A 22,261-nucleotide genomic window follows, 5' to 3' on the forward strand; every position below is an offset into this window, starting at 1 on the left:
ACCCATTGTACAGTGAATATTTTAACATATTGCTATAAACATTTTGGGTAATATTTTATTTAATGTGTATAGAAACATTCACTAAGGATATGCCCACAGTTTTTGTTCTGAGTGTTATTTCTCCCTAGTCAGCACCATATTTGTCTCAGGAAAGGAGTTTGGTAACCAGGTTTCATTACTTTCTTTCCCTATTTTTAAAAATGGTTTCTGTAACACTCACTTTTCCCCCAAAAGACTTTATTATATTTTTTTTCAGTTGCTATCAGAAGTAATTTTTAACATTTGTTTTCTGACATTATGCCATCCAAATTCTTTCCCTTACCTCTCTTCTCCCCAAGAAGACAAGCAAAATTATATAGGTTATGCATATGCTATCATGAAATACATAATTTGATATCCATTATGTTGTTAAAGAAGACATATATCATACTTTCAAATATATATATATAACAGCCCTTTTTAAATCTACCTGGAAACATGATTTATTCTTTGATTATTCATCATTCAGTCTAATTGTTTAGATTTTAAATGTGATTTTTTCCCCAAAATTTCTCTTGTAGATTAGAAATGGTATTTGTTCATATTCCTCAGAGGATATTTTTAGTATACAACACATCTATTTTTATAACTTCCTTATCAAATTTTAATTTTTCTTTTGTTTATCTTTAAGAGTATTTTTTAAATTTTATTTGTATTATCATGAAAAATACAATTCCATATTGGTCATTGTCATAAGAGCAAAGTCATACATAACCAAAAACTACTCCCCCTCCAAAAAAAAAAACCTATAAATACACTGATGTCAATGATAACTCCAACAATTATTTCTCTCGAGGTGGAAAGCATTCCCTATCATAAGCCTTTCAGGATTGTTCCAGATCATTGCTAGGTGAGAGTAGCCAAGTTCTCACAGATAATCATTGTCCAATATTGCTGTTATTGTGTAAAATGTTCTCTTGGTTCTGCTTATTTTACTCTGCATCAGTTTCTACAGATCTTTCCAGCTTTCCCCCCAAATCATCTTGCTCATCATTTCTTATAACATAGTATTCCATCAGCAACATGTAACACAATTTGTTCAGCTATTTCCCAGTTGTTGGGCATCCCCTTAATTTCCAAATCTTTGCCACTACAAAAAGTTTATATATATATATATATCATACAAGTAGGTCCTTTCCCCATTTTTAAAATTATCTTTCGAAGATACAGACCCTCTAGTGGTATTACTGGATCAAAGAGTACGCACAGTTATATTGCCCTTTTGGTATAGTTCCAAATTATTTTCCAGATTGGTTGGATCAGTCTACAACTATACCAACAAAGTATTATTGCTCAATTTTGCCACGTCTCCTTCAACATTTGCCACTTTCCTTTACTGCAGTGACGGACAAACTTTTTAAATAGGGGGCCAAAGGAAAGAAAATGCTCATCTGTCAGTCTGTTTCTACGGCAACTCCTTTGAAGTTTCATTGTATTGTATCCTACTCATTGTATTCGTCAGATTAGGAATGATGTCACCAGGTGGGATAGAACATTTCAGGGGGCCTTATCTGGCCCGTGGGCCGTAGTTTGCCCATCACTGCTTTACTGCCATATTAGCCAATCTGATAAGTGTGAAGTGATACCTCAGAGTTGTTTTAATTTGAATTTCTCTAATCAAGAGTGATTTAGAACATTTTTTCATAGATTATTGACGATAAGAAGAGTCTTGATGACCATTTGTCCATGGTTCTGTTCTGAAGATTAATTCTGATGCACAGACTTGAACTGAAAGAGATGGCTACCTCCAAATGGAGGTAGATTGTTTGGGAAAGGCCTAGATGGATGAGAGATGAGAAACACCCGACTAGGGACCTCCCCAGGGCAGTAAAGCACAAAACCCTTGGACTTTAGAAATCAAGTTTATTTTGATAATTGGAGTAAGGGAAAAGGGTAGATTCAACCTAATTTCTACACACCTGGCAAGAGGTCACCCTTCGTTTCTTCTGTAGGCCCTGCCTATCCACTCCCTACTCTTATCTAAAACCCCAAATGTTTTCTGACTCTGCTAATCTAACTACCCAGATTGTCCCTAAGAAGGCAGAGGAGACAGGACTCACTCTTAGCCTGAATCCACTCTCAAGCCTGGAGTTGGCTTCTGAGGTAACCCAAAGTCCCCAAAACCCTGGGGGTTACCTTAGCCAAGTTGATCTCTGACCAGTTCATCTCAGACAGGTTGATCTCTGTACCCCAGGGAAAAGGCAGTCTATTCCAAGGCAATTCTCCAACCCAGGAATCCCTAATCTTTCCACAAGGTTAGTTCTACCAAGGGAATGCCAGACCAAAGATCCTCCTTCCAGCTCAGTGGAAAGCTAGATCAGGAGTGACAGTTACAAACAGCCAACTCCCAAGATCCTCTTCTCCTTCCAGAATCTTCTCCCAGTGTTTGTATCTAAATCCTCCTCCTTTTGTCTTAAAGACAATCTATAAATTTCTCCCTAGACTAAACGACTTTTCAACTCTAACCATTCTCTGATTCTTATTAGTTACTTTCTATCAAAAAAAAAAAAAAGACATATCAAAGCCTTGTGCAATTACAATTTTGTTATGTCTTCAATTTTTATAAGGTACTAAAATTTATAATTATATGAGTTGATACTAAGTATAAATAATGTTTGATTATGTAAGTTGAATTTAGGCCTGAAAGAGTCTCCCATTTAGCATCTTTATAATGCATCTATTTTTACCATTACCTTGCCTAAGGAAGTAATATTCCCTACTTTTGGAGGTTCATCTGAGAAATAATGAATTGTTTTAAAATCTTTCAATGTTAAAGTTATACACAAATCAAATCTCTTGATACTTTAGTGGTTGGTATTCATAAACCACAGTTGACAGAAAAAAAACACATAATTTACTTTTTGGTGACAAACTTCTTTGCACTTACTGGACTAATATGGGGAAGATAGTCATATAGGACTTTTTTGAGTCCAATCCTGAAGTCTATCTAGCTTGGAAGGAATTGCCATAGCTTCTGATCCACTGGAATACTGCCTGGGAACTCAGTGTCATAGCCATGTCTTAAAGATAAGAAATTGTGCCATAAGAAATGATGAACCAGAGGATCTTAAAGAAATATGGAAAGGTTTATATGAAGTGATACAAAGTGAAATAAGCAGAAAAAGGAGAACACTGTACACAGTAACAGAAATAATATATGATAATAAACTGTGAATAACTTAACTATTATTAGTAAAGCAAAAATTTAAGACAATTCCAAGGGACCTATGATGACAGTCTATCCACCACCACAGAAGGAACTGATAGAGTCTGGATGTAATTGAAGTATACCATTCTTCACTTTATTTCCTCCATGAATTTTTCTATTGTGTACAATAGGTGTCTTCTTTCATATGATGAGCACAGAAATATGCATTTTATAGTAACACTTTTACATTTCTTTACATATAAAAGTGAAAGCCAAATTACCTATAATGTTCTTTCCATCGGAGATCTTGGATGTTGGATATCGTGATTAGAGATATCTTGTGATTTTCTGATTTAAATGTATGTTCATTTTGCTATGTAAGTTTTTAATGTCATCTTGATTTTTTTAGATAGGTCCTTTATTCTGTTTTCGAGGATAACTCAATTTTGTTAAAGTATTCCACCTTTTCTAAAGCATATTTTTTTCATAATTTACATTTAAAGTTTTAACTTCATTCTTTATCTCTACTTTCATTTTCTTTCACCAACTTCAGTTCTTTTCAATATTTTATTACCTTTTGGAATTTATATACATTTATACATTTCCTTATCCCTGGAAATTTCTTTGGTTACTTCATCTCCTCTCTTTTTGCTTATTTCTTGAATTGATCCTATAGCTATTTCTTGGAACAGTTTGTTTTCCCCCTCTTTTTATTTTATTTTTTACATTTTCTGTTTTAAATAATCATTTTCTGACATTTTGCAATCCATTTTCTTTCCCTCTCCCCATCTCTCCCACATCCAAAGATGATATAGGTTGTACATGTGTTATACAATACACAGTTCCATGTTCATTATGTTGCAAAAGAAGATGAATGTTATTTACCCTAGAGAAAAGTTCATGGACGAAAATAAAGTGAAGAATGATATGTTTCCATCCACATTTAAACTTTCATCATTTTTTTCTTTGGCAGTGGATAGTCTTCTTTTGTCATGAGTTTCTTGATGTTCTCGATCCTTGCAGTGCTAATAAGGATTCATTTATACTTCATCATCATATATTGTTGCTATTACTATGCACACTGATCTCATTCTGCTCACTTGACTTTACATCATTTCACATATATTTTCAGATATTTTTTGATTTTCTTATTTGTAATTTCTTAGGATTTAATAGTGTTCCATTACATTCATATACCACAACTTGTTCAGATAACCCCCAGTTGATGCCCAGCCCTTCAGTTTCTAGTACTTTGTCACCACAAAAAAAAAAAAAAAAGATGTGCTATGAATATTTTTTCAAGTAGGTACTTTTCCCCTATCTTTGACATCTTTGGGATACAATCTTTTAGTGGTATTAGAGGGTTAAAGGGTATGCACAGTGTAGCAATCCAGGTATACATTAATTGTGATATTATTTTAAGAAGTATTCAAAAACTTAACTCTTATACTGCTAATGATTGATCTCTGCAATCTTGAGTCAAATTGAATGTGGACCTTGCCAAATCCCTAGCCCTTCCCTAAGGCTACACCCCAGAAGAGAGTCAGTTATCTCAGTCTCCTTACTTTTCCTTCAATGATCAATTAACATAGGTATCAAACATCAGTAGATGCCTTAGGCCATATCCACCCTGGATCCTGATCTTAGCTCTACTTATTGTTTTAGGTTTTGGCAGTTTGCATTTTATGATGATTACCTCATAATGTTAATGTATCAGGCCACCAGCCTCTCCCCTTCCCCCCATACTGTTGTAACCCCAATAAAAGTGACAAGACATCAGTTGGCAAGAGAGCTCTTAACCATCAGAGCTCCTAACCATGAAGCTCTTGACCATCAGAGCTTACTTGCTGTCTGTCTACCTTATGCCAAAACATTCTGTGTCTGTGTGTCTTCATTCTCGCCTTATGTTCTCTTTCCATTAATCCTTAACCTGTAACCCATTTTCACTCAGTCCTTGGTTCCCCTTTCTAAGTGTCCAACCCACTAGGAATCTTCGTGAAGCTGCTGAACGGCTTCACACAGTTTTATGATACTTTGGGCATGATTCCAATTGTTCTCCTGAATGACTATCTTTTCACAGCTCCATTAATTGTGTATATGTTCTCATATCTTTCCAAAATTTATCATTTTTGTAATATTATCCAGTCTGATAGGCATGAGGTGGCACTTCATAGTAATTTTAATTTACATTTCTTTAAATAATAGTGACAGAGCATTTTTGCATATGACTAAAGATAGTTTAAATTCTTCATCTGAGAATTGCTTCTTAATACTCTTTGACCATTTGTCAACCTTAAGGTACTTTGTATTCCTATAAATTTTACTCAGTTATCTATATATTTACCTTTGTCAGATATTTATTATAAAAATATTCTCCCCAGTATATTGTTTCTCTTCTAGACCTTTATTGTATTGGTTCTGTTTGTGCAAAACCTTTTAATTTAGTTTAATATAATCAAAGTTATTTATCTTATATATTATACTCTTTTATATATCTTGTTTGGACGTAAATTTTTCTCTCATTCGTAGATCTACCATGTAAACTATTTTGTGTTTACTCATTTGTTTATGGTAGCACACTTTATTTCTAAATTACATATCTTTTTTACTTTACCTTAGTATGTGGCAGGAGGTTTTGTGCCTTCTGTTTTTAAATTATTTCTTTTCAAGTATTTGGCCAATTTCTAGGTATTTTGAGGTGAAGAGGAAGAGTTTTGCTCATATTTTACTTTTTACTCAGCCATCCAGTATGAAGTGATCTATAGTAATCTTAAAGCCATAAAATTTAACAATCTGAGCAGCTTTTTATTACAAGTCTTTTCCCTCAAAGTAGAGGGTAGAGAATGGTTATATTAGACAGGTATTTTGCTGGCCTGAGTTTGGAGTGTGGGAAGGAGCAAATTTACATAAGATACACAAATTTCATCTCATTACTTTACCTACAGTCAGTGAAACTGTAACAGTTTTGTTGTGTTTAATATAGCAAGGTGGATTTTGCATAGTGAGGAATAAAAAAAAAAGTAGTCATAAAACATTTTGCATATATTATATGCTATTAAACAGTGTTGCAACAATAGAGCATGTACATCCATAAAAGCAATTAATGGTATATAATTGGTTTAACATTTTATGTATTATTGCATTTTGGACATTCTATGGCTGCAAAAAAAGGCATTAATACATGAGCAATCATAAACATTTTATAAGGAAAAGAATCACTAAGGCTACTTATTTGAGCTTGGAAATATAAGCACAATGAATTACTTGTAATTGACTATTATATCATCATTGTTGGGATGATTCAGTAATAAGGACTTTTTTCTTTATACATCAAAACTGTTACTGCAGAGAGTAGGGCTATTTCTGAACTACTTTTTTCCTATATTACTTTTAATGCAACTTAGGTCAGTAATTTGGAAGGAGCTGAGGCTGCTATTCAGAGACAGTTGTAATTTTCTGGGTGACTTCATAACAATTGTCAAAATAACAGAGTATAAGGAGATTGTACATATTGAATATTTTCTTTGTTGTATCAATAAGAATAAAAGCAGCATTTTATTAAAGAATTTGCTTTCAAAGCACAAAGCACAAAATTCATTTTTTAAATATGGTTCACAAACATACTGATGAACATTTTCATTTGTAGGTCTTTAGAAAAGGTATCAAACTTTGAATATATTGCTTTTAGGATGTAGTAAACCATAAAGAAGAATATTATAAATGGAGGTTTATTCCAAGTTATATTATAATCTAGAATAGAAATAACTTGATGATATTCTATTATGTATATTCACATGTATTAAGCAAATTCATACATATGTATGCATACATATACCATATGTAGATATGTGCATATCTCTCCTAGTGGAAAGTCAGATGATTGAGAGAAGACTATTTCATTTTAGCTTTGAAAACTCCAGTGACTAGGACAGAACTTTCACATAAAAGGTCGGAAATGAATGTTTATCAACTGATAACGACTACACAAAAAATGTAATGGCTTTCTTATCAAGGAATTCCTATTTTGGATTACATTAAAATATAGTAAATCTTAATCACTCATATTATTATTCACTTTAATTAGATATTAAAATTGATATGTTCAAAGCCCAAGTTATTTTAAGGACCTAAAAATGTAATTATTCACAAATAACTCCATGGACTATACTTAAAAGCAATGGCAACACATTTTGGAACAGTTCTCTGCTTGTGTGTGAATTAAATGTTTCTATGTATGTGTAGACCGTCGGAATGACATGGGCCCAGCTGGGGAAGTTGCCCAGAACAGAGTCCGTTGGCGTGAGATGGTTGAGGCCCTATGCTCCTAAGGAGTCAACAGGAATAACAACTAACTAACTATGTATGTGTATATGTGTAGGTGTAAATATACACATATATATGCACGCATATATATGTGTATATATGTATATATTTAAAAGGAAGACAGTTTATCTGTACTCTATCAGCATTGAACAGTATCTAGCACATGGTAGATATGTAATATATGTTAACTTGATCCCAATTAATAATGGGAAGTCACAATAACAAATAAATAAGTTGATAAAAAAAGTGTGAATAAGTACAAAATTATTTTAAAAGGATCAAAGAGATTTTGTGTCAAGATTAAAATGGACACCAGTCAAAATATCCTTTTGCTTTACTAAAAAAGATGAAATTATGCTTTTTATGCTATGCTATATGTAATCTTGATATTTATGAAGCTAGTTTGGATCTAGCTAGTTAAGTGTAATCATTCAAAATTCCTCATCTGATGACTACAGAATCTATAAAGGGAATCACTTTTGGGGTGAGGAGAGAGAATCATGTAAATTCAGCAAATATTATTAAGCACAAATGCTTCAGGCATCGTACTAAATTTTGGGAATACAAATAGAAGCAAAAAAAAAAAAGTCAGTCCCTGGTCTCAAAGAGATGACAAGAAAGCTGCTTAGACACAGTGAAAAAGAAATATAAAAAATCAGAAGAACCCAGAGAGAAATTAAAGAGTAAATTTGGGTAAATTGAATCATTTCTCAGAATTAGTCTTAGTCTCTGTTCTTCTCCATTCCATGTGTCTAAATACATTGAAGGATGGGAATAGAAGGAGACAAGCTGAAGGAAAACAGAAGTTCTCCTGAGGAAAAGGAAACATATTCTGAACTGATTTGCCAAAGCAATTGAGAATGGAACTGCAAAAGGTGGATGAATAAATATGTCCAAACTATATGTAAAATAAATATAAAGTAACATGGAATGGAAGGTCTGGAAGAAGTACAAGAAGTCTTAGAGGTATTACTTGAGACAAATTTCACATATAATAACATATATGCTATTGGGTTATAGGATTCTTGAAATAGACAGCGTCTTACTTCAATCTTTTATTATCAATTCATAATGTATGTATTAAATGTTCATTAATTGAGTATATGGTAGACCTCATCTAATCATCTCAGATACCCAAATGAATCTCATTTTTTTCCCAAATTTCTAATGAGTCTCTGGGACACCAGTCCCAACATAATTGCCTTCATAAAAGGTATTTTAGATTATTTGCATCAAATTAAAATAGAAATATAGGCTACTACACTATATGTAAGGATCAATATGAGATCCATATTAAATCAGAAAACCATATGTTAATATTATCTAAATTTAACTATTTAATTCATTTTGTTTAATATTTCCCAAAATATATATTTAATCTGGTTTTGTCTATACTGAAAATGCTGTGGGCTGTGTCTTTGATACCTCTGTTCTCAACAGTGTGTAAGAATAGGTTAGGGATAGAGTGATTTCCAGGATTAGTTGAAAGAAGGGAATTTTGAGAAAAGCCCCTAGGAGAGGTTCTGGGAAGAGAAAGGAATTGTGGGAGTTTGAACTGAAAATAACTGACCACTTCCTTCTTATATTTTCACCAAGCTGGAAGGAGTTTTTGACTGCCAGAATTTCCAACAAGCTGAAGGAGGGTTTTGCTCTAAGAGATTTTCCCTGGAGAGTCAAGATTTCGTGGAGAAATCTTAGACTTCAAGGTAGAGAATTTATTTGGAGGAAACCATTTTCCCCGAGTCCAGAGATCATCTGCCAGTGGTCCATCTGCCAGAATTCCCCTTGGGCTAAGGTAATCCAAAGATTTTTCATCTGGACTTTGGGTTACTTAGTGCAGCCAAACCCTAGCTATTCCTTTCTTTTATTAATCACTAGTGGAAAGATTAGGATAGAGCCATATAGCATTGGGGGGAGGGGGAAGTAGGTAGAACAGGGAGTTGTAAGCAGGGCCCAGAGAAGAACAGAAGGCTCTCCTTAAGCAGGAGCCTTAGAAGTTGGGTGGAGTTAGTTTTAAGAGCACTAGGATTCTACCTACCAGTTTCCCTTATTTCCTTTATAAAATAACTTTGTTTTTCATAAACCAAAGGGTTTTGTGCTTAACTGGCCCTGGGGAGTTCCTAAGTGGGTTGTAACATCTCACATCCCTCTAGGACAGTTCCCCATTACAAATGATTTAGTGAAACTATGTTTAATGCTTTTCAAAAAGACTAAACACATACAACGTTGAGAATTTTAATATATTTCAACATATTTGGTCAATTAGACTAGATAATAATGTGTTAATCTTTATATAGCACTTTTAAGCTTCTAAGATCATCTATCTATATTCTATATTTAGTATGTTACTTGAATGTATATATGTATGTATAGTACCTTTAAGCTTATATAATATACAAGTATACAAATGTAAATGTGTATATGCACATATTAAATAGTGCATATATCACACTATATACATGCATCCATATACATTTTAATATATATATATATATACATACATATATGTACATGTGTTTATTTTTTTCCACAAAATCTGCAGGTATTTCTTTAAATACTAGTATCTTCATGTTGTAGGTGAAAAAATAGAGGGATTCATTGAATTACCTGTGATTATCCAGCATGACAGTATTTTGACTGGATCTATATTAATATTCATATTGATATATAATATACATATTTATAATTTTAGTTCCTAAAAGAATTAAATATGAAAGATAACATTGAAAACTTTTTAAATGTTTGTAATAATGAATATAATATGTAATGTATATTATATATGTATTTGAATCCAGAATCTTCTGATACCAGGTCCAAGACAGTGACAACTACATAATATTATTCAATACTGAAATTTAGATATATGTCTTTAAAATACTGTTTCTTGCTGCTAAATGAATCAATATTGTTTAAAGAACTGGTCATTTTCAATGGTTTAGAGATACATGATTACAATGTTTATACAGAATAATTATGTTCAGCTCCCAAAATCAAATATATTATGTTTTTAATAAGTACTTGACTGATTGATGGTTATCCACTTCAAAGGGCCCCCACATGCTGTATTACCCAACCTAAATATTCAGATCTATACAGAGATTTTAAAAAAGGAGAATGATAAAGGTATTCCAAAGTATCCAACTTCTGAATTTGGAAAGAAAATAATTTCCCTTCCTTCTTATCTTAGCACTGTTGACTTCTTCCAGGTATAAACTTCCAGGTATAAATCTTCCTGAAGACCTACATGTACTGAAATAGGATCAGGATATTCACAATTAATTTCTTAGAAGAGAAAATTGGGAAGATAGTCCCTAAAACCTCGATGTGCCACCTAATCATTTAATCACTGATCTTTATTTTTTCCTCTAAAGTCCTGCTGCATTTAATATCTGTTCCCATTGACTATAAGATAGAATAACAATGTCATGTGATAATGATGTTAGTATTTCACAACTAGTGGGAGACAAACTGTAGAGGAGAAATCCCCGCACAAGAACTCATGATACCTGGGTTCTATTTTGGCTCTTAAATTTTCTAGCTAGATAATCTAGGACAATTCACTTAAAACTTAAAACATTTTTCCTCATTGGTAAAATAAAGGAGATCTGGCTAACATTTCTAACAATAATTTGGACAAAGGCCTAAATAGCCAGCATTCAATTTTCAAATAATAGTATGTTAGGAAAGATGGTTAATAAGGTGAATGACAGAGTCAAGACCCTAAAATTCTTTAAATGTTTTAAATGTTAAGGTGAATTTAAATAAAATATTGAGATTTGTAATGGAATAGTATATAGAGAGCTAGAATTTGATTTCAATATAATTTCATAGCCATCCACATAGACATAACTTTGCAGATAAGAACTATCTTACTTTATCTCTTCTATTGAACCAAAATTATTCTTTATGCTTTCATTGTATTCATCTTTTATTGTTTTGTTCTTATCAATTTTTCAAGTTGTATTTTATGTAGTAATTTGTATATTATTTTCCCAGTTATTTTAAATTCACTTTATAACTGTTTGTAGAAATATTTCCATGCTTTTCTGTATCTTCATCTTCAACATTTCTTTAAAAAAAAAACCCTTATCTTCAGTCTTAGAATCAATAGTATGTATTGTTTCCAAAGAGAAGAGTGGTAAGGGTTAGGCAATGGGGGTTAAATAACTTGCCCAAGGTCACATAGCTAGAAAGTATCTGACAGCAAATTTTAACCCAGGACCTCCCATCTCTCAGCCTGGCTCTCAATCTATTAAGTCATCTAGCTGCCCATTATCTTCAATATGTCTAATTGTTAAGTAATATTCCATTAAAGTCACATACCACAATTTGTTTAATTTTTATGGGCATCTATTTGTTTTTCCATTTTTTTGCTATAACAAAGAGAAAGGCTATAAATTATTTTGTCCTTTTATTTTAGTTAATAGCCTCCTTGTATTATATATACAACAGTAGAATATCTGAGTCATGGGATGTAGCTATTTTAGTCACTTCATTTGGGTAATTTCTAGTTGATTTTGAGAATCTTTGTACTCATTCATAGTTATACCAACATGCATTAGTATGTTTCTCCTTCCATATCCACTTCGATTTGTAAGCTGGCCACCTGTGTTTATATATGTAAACACACACTGCACATATAATTACACATTCATAATTATATACACAACATATACACATACGTTTACAATTAATTACTCCTAAGTTTATTGCTTGGATCATATTGGAAGACTTTCCAGCATGAGAGGACCAACCAGAGATTATATTCTTATGGCATAGCATTTGAATTATTTATAAACGTAAATGAATGAAAAAAATTTACTAAAGATTATTACTAAATAAAAAATTATTACTACAGTGTTAAGAGTTGGAGATAAAAATAGAAAAAGAAAACATTCTTTGCTCTCAAGGAGTTCTTTTTGTAATAGAGAGAGAATACATATAAGAAGATTCAGCTTTAGGCCAGATGGAAAATCACATCAATTCTTAGATTATAGCAGGGATAGATTAGATAGTAATGCATCTTTTGAAGTGATCTGCGTGTGTGTGTGTGTGTGTGTGTGTGTGTGTGTGTGTGTCCCTTGCTGATATTGGCTACTTAACATGACCTAGAGTTTTATTGGTGAGAAATTTCTTTTTTGGATATTTAGTACTGTGGATTACACAGAGAAAAGGGATGCAATATCTCTGCAAGGATTGCTCCCCTGCAAGTTTACTGGTTGAGAGGGGACAGGGTTGCTATTACTATACGTATCAAGAGACTCAAGATTATAATTTTTGTTCACTTTTGCTTCTTTGTTTAGACCAGTGATGGGCAAACTATTCCCTGAGGGCCAGATCCAGGCCATAGTTTGCCCATCACTGCCTTAAGCAATTCCCTAATCTCTATGCCCCCACAACCAGATGTAGTGATTAGGGAATTGCTTAAGGCAGTGATGGGCAAACTAAGGCCTGGATCTGGTCCACAGGGAATACTTTGCCCATCACTGATTAGACTGTTTGTCCTAAGTCTAGTATCTCTGAGGTTTCTCCAGTAAGTAGGTACAGAAGGGCCATGATCAAAATCCTTTAAGAATCCAGAGTCCCTTCCATACTAAAAGGAAGTATTAGAGTAGGACTGCAATATAGCATGATGTGAATAAAATAAAGACACCTCCAGCCCCTAATTGGAGCCCTTTACATGGGCTTCAGTCTATCTCTATAAGGATTTTTGTATTCCATCTAGACTATATATTCTAGCTAACAGCCAGGCTTCAGAGGAAGGTGGGAAGGCTCTCACAAATGTTGAGGTACAAGGAGACCCTGTCCGGATGGACCCAGAGCCTCACTAAACTAAAGCCTCCCCCTAGCCAGCTGGCAACTCCACAGGAGGCCTGGCTCTATGATGGTTTCAGCCAAGTAATTGCTCACGGCCCCTCTTCCCCTATTTGTCCATGAATAAAATCTAGAACTTGCTCTCTGAATGCTGTTAGTTTATTGTGGATAGTCAGGGTTGTTGATGAGGGTGATGGGTAGAGGGAAGTAGGTCACCCTAAGGATCTAAGACCCAAGGTCCATCCCTTTGGGAAGCCAATTCAGGCTTCAACCCAAAGTTCCTCGTTCCCATTTCCTCTATCTCTAGTTCCTATCTAATTACTATATAATAAATATGTTTAGGTATGGTCTCTCAGTAAGGCAAAGGTGAGGACAGGGAGATTTGGGGGTCCACTCACAGGTAGAGTCTTGACTCCCCAATGATCAAAAGATCTTGGTCTTGGTAGTAACAATGGCTGCTGGCAGAGAAAAAGGCTTCCAGGATTCACACCAGTTCAGGAAAACCCTCAGGTTGCCTCTTGGATCATCTTGAGCAAGCTCATCTCCGCCTCCATCCTTCCACCATGAGCTCTCAAAACCAAAAGCCCTTTCATCCTAGAATCTCTCCCAGAATTCTCCACTGTTTCCAACTGATGCTCCTGGCTTGTGCTCCCCAGCATGCAACCTTCTGTGCAGAATTCTCTTTCCTTACACTTTGCTCTTACACTATATTCTTTCTTAAATTAAGCAAAGTTTCTGTTAAACTGTTCTCCTCACTTTGTCGAACTCCTTAATTTAATCCTTACACCACATATAGTTGAGTAAACTGAGGCATAAAGAAGTCAAATGACTTGCCAAACAGTTAAGTATCTAAAACCAAATTTGAACTCAGGTCTTCCTCTTTTTCTGCCCAACACTCTAATGACTGTGACTACTATCTGTTTCCACACACCTTTTTTCTGACCCCTTTCCCACTATTTTTAATCATATCCTCCATCCCAAAATTACTAGTATGTACTTTGCAACTTTTTAGCTTTCTGGTTATTGCGTCCTTTAGCTTGACATAAACTCCTCTAGATAAAGGACTGTTTCTTTTGTTTCTATATCTCAAGCATCTCCCATGGTACCTTGCATATGGCAGGCACTCATCAAACATTTGTGACACTCAAATATTTTGGTTGTTGATAACCAGAAATATTTTTCCCAAACCAAAAATAAAGGCTTAGGGGAATTTGTACTTTATACAACTTCTGTCATTTGTTATTTGCTATTACTTTTTAGATATGGGTAGAAATTAAAAATTACATTTTACTCTCAGTCAGAGGAGGAGGAACATTACCTTTACTCTTTGTTAATTGAATCCAACACTCTGAAGAAGAGGATAAAGAATAATACATTTGAAGTAAAAGGAAATTCAAAACTAGGTTTCAGAAGTCAGATTCTGCTACCTGTCCAGTTTGGGACAATTCAAATAGCTTCTTTCACTTATAAAATGAAACATTTGAAACACATGACATCTATTTTACGATATGGCTGTAAATAGGATCATAAGGTGTAGAGAGTTAAATATACTCTCATATGTCATATTCAATCTATCTAAGAAATAACATCTCTAAAGTAAATTTCTCATTTTCCCCTGTGTTGCTCAGGTGATGTCATCTGGAGGCCAAACACCAGCAAGTGAATTGAGGTAATCAGGACACCAGAAAAAGGGAAATTAAGAACCAACAAGACAGGAAGCAATGAGAGTAAAAAAAAAAAAAAATCAGGAGACAGCACAGTGATTTCAGCGACTCAGACAAATTAAGAAACTATGGTTGGTTCCTACGATGTGACATGTGAGAGTTAGTGGGAGGAGAAAAAGGTTTTTAAGTAGCCTTCAGCAGGAAATGGGGGTCTTGGGCCTGCCTGTGGAGGAATAAACTGGACACGTGGCAGAGTATAGCTAGAAGCTCCATAATGGCAGCCACAGATTAGAAAAGCTAAGTACCTCTCTACCTCTCTCCTACTCTACTCCCTCTACTCCTTACTACTACTACTTTTGATTTAACAAAGTTATTAAGCTATAACTAGCCTCATAATTTTTAATTCTTACACAAATTAATGGTAGCTTTAATTTAATTTTATGAATGTTTATGTAAAATGCAAATTTATAACTGGAAATTGTTTCTTTACAAAAGTTACCATCTACTGGTATTAGACTAATAACTAGAGAGACAAGGATAGTAATGAGGTAGTTGAATGCAATGAATGAATTCTGTTTTCATACTAAAATCTAGTAGTAGGTTAATATTGTGAGGAATAGGAGCAGGTGGGATGGGATGGTTTACAATAGTACAATCCATGTGCATGGAATTGCAGAGCTAAGGGTAGGCATATAAATAGGAGCAGAAAGAAATCATGAATAAATTACATAAGAATATTGGAATCATTCTTATGTTTGAATAGAAGCAAGTGTGGTTCTTAATAGTTTCTAATCCTAAAAGTCAGGTCTGTTTTCTGACAACACACTACTGCTAGACTATTTGGAACGCTTGAAATATAGCTTTAAAATACGATTAAAGGCCAAGCATAGGATTGTGGGGTTGGGGAGAAGGGGCTCTTTCACCTCGGCCCATTCTTATTCCCCTGCTGCCCAAAAAGCCTTATTCCCACCATGGGAAATAATCTTTCTCTGGAAGCAAACCATTCCCGGGCAGCAGGACAACCAGAAGTCAGGGCTGCCTCACCTGAGACCAAAAGCTAGCCTAGAGCCCTGCAGGAATGATCCAGGTCCTACCCTATTTTAAAATAAGAGCCCTGCCCTGCACAAGATTGAGTACCCAATCCGAGGCCTCCCTAGGGGCGGAGTGAGCTCGCTACCTAGGAAACAAAGATTCATGCGCAGGCGCAACATCATTCTAAAGTTATAGATGCTTTTGCTTTAAAAAACAAAAAACAAACAAACAAAAAAAAAACTGGGAAAAGGACAGAACTTCCTCCCAACTTTTATGCTGATTGTCTCCCATGCCAACAAAATACTCCTTTCTCATTGTGCCCCCCTTTTTTTGCCTAATTCCCTTCAAGGTTCAGTTCAGATGGTGTCTTTATCAAGAAGACGGCAGAACCAGGAAAACCACGACACGGTAACAATATCATAAAGATAATCAATGGTGAAAGAGTTATTCTAATCAACACAATGACTACCCACAAAATTCCTAAAGACTCATGATGAAAATACCCTGTCCTTCACCACAGAGAACTAATGGACTGAGTGTAGCCTGAAGTGTATTTTTTTTTCTTTTTGTGAAACATGGATAATGTGAAATTTTATTTTGCATGAATATATATTTGAAATGGTTTTTTTTTTATTTCTTGCCTTGTCAATGGGTGTGGAAAGGGTGAGGAGAGGGAATCTGGAATTGAAAATAAAACTGAAATTAAATACACCACACAAACACATATATCATCTTTATGTAATCTAGTTTTGGCCAAAGATCCAAGTGTACTGTGATGCTTTGGGGATGTTTAAGGGATTTATGAAACTGATTCCAAAGATATTCTTGGCAGAAGTGGAGAAATAATCAAACTTTAGAATGGCAGCCAAACCTGGGAAGCTGGCCTTATCGTGAGCCTGAACTTGCTTAAAATTTTAGAGACTGCTGAGAATGGACCTTCTCTGTAGTGTAATGGTTTCTTTTGAGTTGAGCTGAGTTTTTATCTTATTCCCAATTGAAGAATTCATTGGATTTTGTGTGTATGATTTTAATCTGTACAATATCTCTGATTTCTTTTTATTGTTTTGCTTTCTCTAGTTTATTCATATTCACTAAAATTTTAGAAATAAAATAAATAAGACTTCAGAAAGGAGAAATGCAACATATCAAAGTATAATTCTCCTGACAATCTTGTGAAAGTGGTATTGAATAGTGTTAATAAAGGTTTCTGCTTTAAGAACATTCTGCAAAGTTAAAAGCATAGACTTTATTTTCAGTGCAACTGCCTTAGGATCACGGGATGAAGCAACATCATCTATCAGGTCTTGATATTTTTACAAATTTTTCTCTGCCCTTTAAGAACCAGTAGGACATTATGTTATAGCTGTTGATAAAATTATATTTTACTCTTTCCTGTGACTGCAAACTGAGGGTGGAGTGCCTTTTTTCCCTTTGTTTTCCCTATCTAGTTTTGAGGAATTCAGAGTAAATTAAGATTTTCCTTTAACTATTATTTGATAAAAGGGACATTTCTAGCCAATGAGAAGAAGACATTTAAGAGGTTGTTTTGATGACTGCTTTGAGTGTCATCTGTTGCCTCTGATAATGTTTTGAATGAAATCTCTCCATCACAGCAAAGATAGCTTCTTTGTTTTCCTCTTTGACATCTTTTCCTCCTCCTTCATTAGATGTATGTTTTCCTCTAAGATAATGTGTGCTGAGGTGGGCTGAAAGGAATGTCATTGTCACTCTACTCATGTAGATGCTTCTTGTCCTTTCACAACAACCATCAAAACAACAAGCAAATTATTGCTGTAATGCTTCTTAGCAGAAGCAGTATATGATTCACCGACAATTCACCAACAGCATTCATTGTTAACAGCGTTGTAGCTGATACTCACCATTCATTGCAGAGGGGCAATTAAAAGAATTTATTTCTTTACCTGTCAAAAATGGAGGAAAAAATATCAGACAATAAACTGGTACATATATATTTTTATATACACACTTGCCAGGACAGAGACAAAAGGTGAGAAACAGGTTCATATTGGGAAGGCTATATTAGGTATCCATTTCCACACCTCCCAAACCAAAATATATTTGTTGAGAAATCAGCAAACATTTGTGTCATATATGTTTATGTTATCTGTCACAATGGACAGAAGGATGATATAAAAATATTTCATCTAGAATGTTTCAGGTCCTATCTAATGATATTTACTTATTGCTGCTTATCTTTTTTCTTTTTCTGCTGCCAAAATGCCTGCTACTATATGCAATATTTTCTAGCATGCGGCAAACTGCAAAGAAACTATTTTTTTCCTGAATTATAGCTTGTTGATTAGGCCAAATGGGGATAACAAGCTAAAGGAAAACAAAACAAAAGACCCGTGTTACACCTCTTGGGTAATACAGAAATTGGAAATTAGCACATAGAATATGATTCACTAGCTACTTGTACTTTTCTTCCCTATTGCATATTGCTGAAATTAGGAAGAAAAAAAGAAGAGATGGTAGAAGAAAGTTAACCTTGTGACAGACAGTGAATTTCATGCTCTTTATTTAATTTATTAATGTGGTTACTAGGTATAATAGAGATTACTGTATTCTGAACCTAGAATTACCAAAACCAATTATTTTGGAAGTTTATTATCTATATGACTTTTAGTAAATCACTATATTTCTCAGAGCCTAAGTCTGCTCATTTAAAAAATGACCAGGCAGAACTTAATAGTTTCTAAGTTTCTTTTTAGCCCTAAATCCAATTATGGAGTGGGAGGCAGATGTCCATGCAAACTCATTTCTGTTATATGACTCTGGAAAATACCTTAAACCCCTCTGAGCTTCAGTTTTGTCTTTGCTAAAATGGGAAAGATAAACACCTGTAGAATCTACTTCATAGGGTTTTTGTGATGATCCAATGAGATGACAAATATTTTGGGCACCATGTTAATTAGATATTATTAAGAGCTCAGATTACAGTCAGCATGGTGAAGAGCATAGAGTAAACACAATATTCACTGAAGAAATTGGGTACATTTTAGTTGGGGAACAAATTTTTGTAGCCTGTGAATACACTATTCCCTCTATTCTATGCTCCAAACAAACAAGAATTCTTGAAGTTTTGAATAAACAACGCTATATCTCAATCTCCAATCTTCATTTCTTTCCAAAGGCTCATATCCCTCCTTTCTTCTCACTCCTGGAATGCACCACTTTCTCTGCTTCCTAGAATCCCTAGATTCTTTTATCATTTAGTTGAAGCACTATCTTCTAGGTAAAGTGATTCTAACTTACTAGATGCCAAAGCCTCCCCGCTTCCAATTTTATTTGTTCTATCTGCATCTTGTATATATTTATATTCTCACATAGCACCCAATCCACAAAGGAACTTAAGCGACTAGAAGGTTAAAAAACTGGGAGACTAGAAGGACAATAGTACCCTTGAAAGAAACAGGGATGTTTCAATGAGGTAATAGTTTGAAGGGAAAGATAATGGGGTTTTTTTTTGCATATGTCGAGTTTGGGATATCTTAGACAAGTACAATTTTAAAAGTCTAATGGATAATTAATTGGTCATGTAGGACTGGTGCTAAATACATGAAGATCCAGGGTATTCAAATAATTAATTGAAGAGAATAATAAAAGACTTTTACTGGAAATCACTTCTTGGAACTGATATATGCTAGGACCTTGGGGCCTAAGCAATGCCGTGATATAAATTCTTGGAAAATCCATGCCACTATTTCAGATATGGATAGTGCTCAGAATGCAAGGATGATTAGAGGCAAGAAATGTAATGTATAGGCATCTATAATCTAGATGATTTCCTTTTCAAGTAAAACAGTCAACTTTAATAAATAGCAATTAAATATTTCATGCTAGCCCCTCTTTCTAGGCTAAATTTCCTTTAAAAGAACCTATGGATATTAGACATGCCTCTATTTATTGAATGTTATTTTTTCAAGTACATGTAAAAACCATTTTTGACACTTGTTTTCTAACATTTTGCAATTCAGATTCTCTGCAACTTGCTTCCTCCCTCCCCTGTAGCAGTAAATAGTCTGATATAGGTTATATGAGTGCTTTCTTGCAATACATATTTTTATATTCCCCATTTTTTGATTGAAGACACATGTCACATATAAAATTTAAAAAAAAGGCATGGAGAAAATAAAGCATTATATGTTTTAATCTGAAATCAGAATCCAACCATTTCTTCTTTGTCTGTGGAGTTTGTTTGTTTGTTTGATTTTTGTTTTCCCCTATTATGAGTCCTTTGGGGTTTTCTTGATACCTTGTTTTTCTAAAAATAGTTTAGTCCTTCACAGTTGTCAACTATACAATATTTCTGTTACTGTATACATTCTTTTCCTGATGCTGCTCACTTCAGTTTGCATGAATTCATGTCTTTCCAGGTTTTTCTGAACTCATCTCATTCATCATTTCTTATGGCTCAGTAGTTTTCCATTAAACTCATATATCTCAGCTTGTTCAACCATTCCCAAAATAATGAACACTTCATGAGTTTCCAGTTCTTTCCAACTACAAAAAGAGCTGCTAAAAATGTTTTTGTTTTTTTCTTTTGTAAAAGTAGGTCATTTCCCCCAATCTCTGATCTCTTTGCTTTATAGATTCAGTAGTGGTACTGCTTGTTGGCTTAAAGAGTTTGCATAGGTTTATAGATTTTTGTGTGTGATTCCATATTGTTCTCTAGAATTGTTATATCGATATAGGTTCTTCCAACAGTTCATTAGTGTTCAAATTTTCCCACATCCTCTCCAAAATTCATAATTTTCTCTTTTGGTCATATTAACCACTCTGATAAGTATGAGGTGCTATCTCAAAGTTATTCAAATTTTCAATTCTATAATCAATAGTGATTTAGAGCATTTCCTCATATGATTATAGAGAGTTCTAATTTCTTCATCAGAGAAATCTTGAAACCATTTAATTTTTGAGGAATGGTTTGTTTTCTTGTAAATTTGGCCGTATCTCTGAGAAAAGTGGCTTTTGTCAGAGATACTCACTATTAATTCTCCCCAATTTGTTTTTTTTTTTCCTTTTAATCTTGATTGCATTGGTTTTATTGCTACAGAAACTTTTTTTTTCACTTAATGTAATCAAAATTATCCATTTAATTTTTTGAAATATTGTTTTTATCTTGTTTGGTCATAAATTATTCCCTCATTCATAAGTATGACAGTTACCTTTTTCATGTTTCCCTAATTTGTTTGTGGTATCCATCTTCATTTCTATATCAAGTATCCATTTTTACTTTATTTTAGTATATGGTGTGAGATGTTGGGCTATGCCTAGTTTCTTCCAGATTGTTTTCTAGTTTTCCCAGCAGTTTTTATTAGATAGTGAAATGTTCCCCTAATAGCTTGAATCTTTGTATTTATCAAGCACTAAATTACTATGGTCATTAATTGCTGTGCATTGATTTCCTAATATACCATTGATCCACTACTCAAGATAAAAAAGGGAAATATTATGGAGGGGAATACATAGTAATCATAACTATGTGTGTAAATGATATAAATTGACCCATAAAATAGAAAGGGATGGCAGAGTGGTTTAAAAAAGAGAATCCTATAATATGTTGTTTATAAGAAACACTTTTGAAGCAGAGACGCACAACAAAGTCTTGAGCAGAATTTACCATACATTACCAGAATTAAAAAAAAAAGCAGAAGCAGCAATCATGACCTCAGAAGAAAGATAAAGCAAAATTATATATAATTAAAAGAGATAAGGAAGTATAAGATTTAAATTAATATCAATAACTATAATTATTATATGTTATAAAGTTTATTAATAATCACTTGAAGTAGAAAGAAAATAAACTAAAAGAAATAGAAGTTAAAACCTAATGATCTAACAAAAATAAACTCCCGTGAGTAAGTTCTCCTGCCTGCAGCCACCAGCCCACTTCCAACAGTGCGATAAAGAGAAACAGGGGTGGATCACACAAACTATCTCCCAAAGGTAAGGACATAACATGAGAATAAATGTGGAATGATGGGATATAGAGTTCTGGGGAGTAGATCCTAGTTACACAGAAGAAAATTACATCTTGATCAAAAGTGCCCTAGGCAATGAAGTAATATCAATAATAAACATATAGGCACCAAATGATATCCAAATTTTTAAAGGAGAATTTAAATGAGCTATAGGAATAAATGGACAGTAAAATTATACTAATGGGGATCTCAGTTTTCTCATTTCAGAACAAGATAAACTCTAATTAAAAACAAAA

Source organism: Gracilinanus agilis, chromosome 2 (assembly GCF_016433145.1).
Source record: "Gracilinanus agilis isolate LMUSP501 chromosome 2, AgileGrace, whole genome shotgun sequence".
Classification (NCBI taxonomy): Eukaryota; Metazoa; Chordata; class Mammalia; order Didelphimorphia; family Didelphidae; genus Gracilinanus; species Gracilinanus agilis.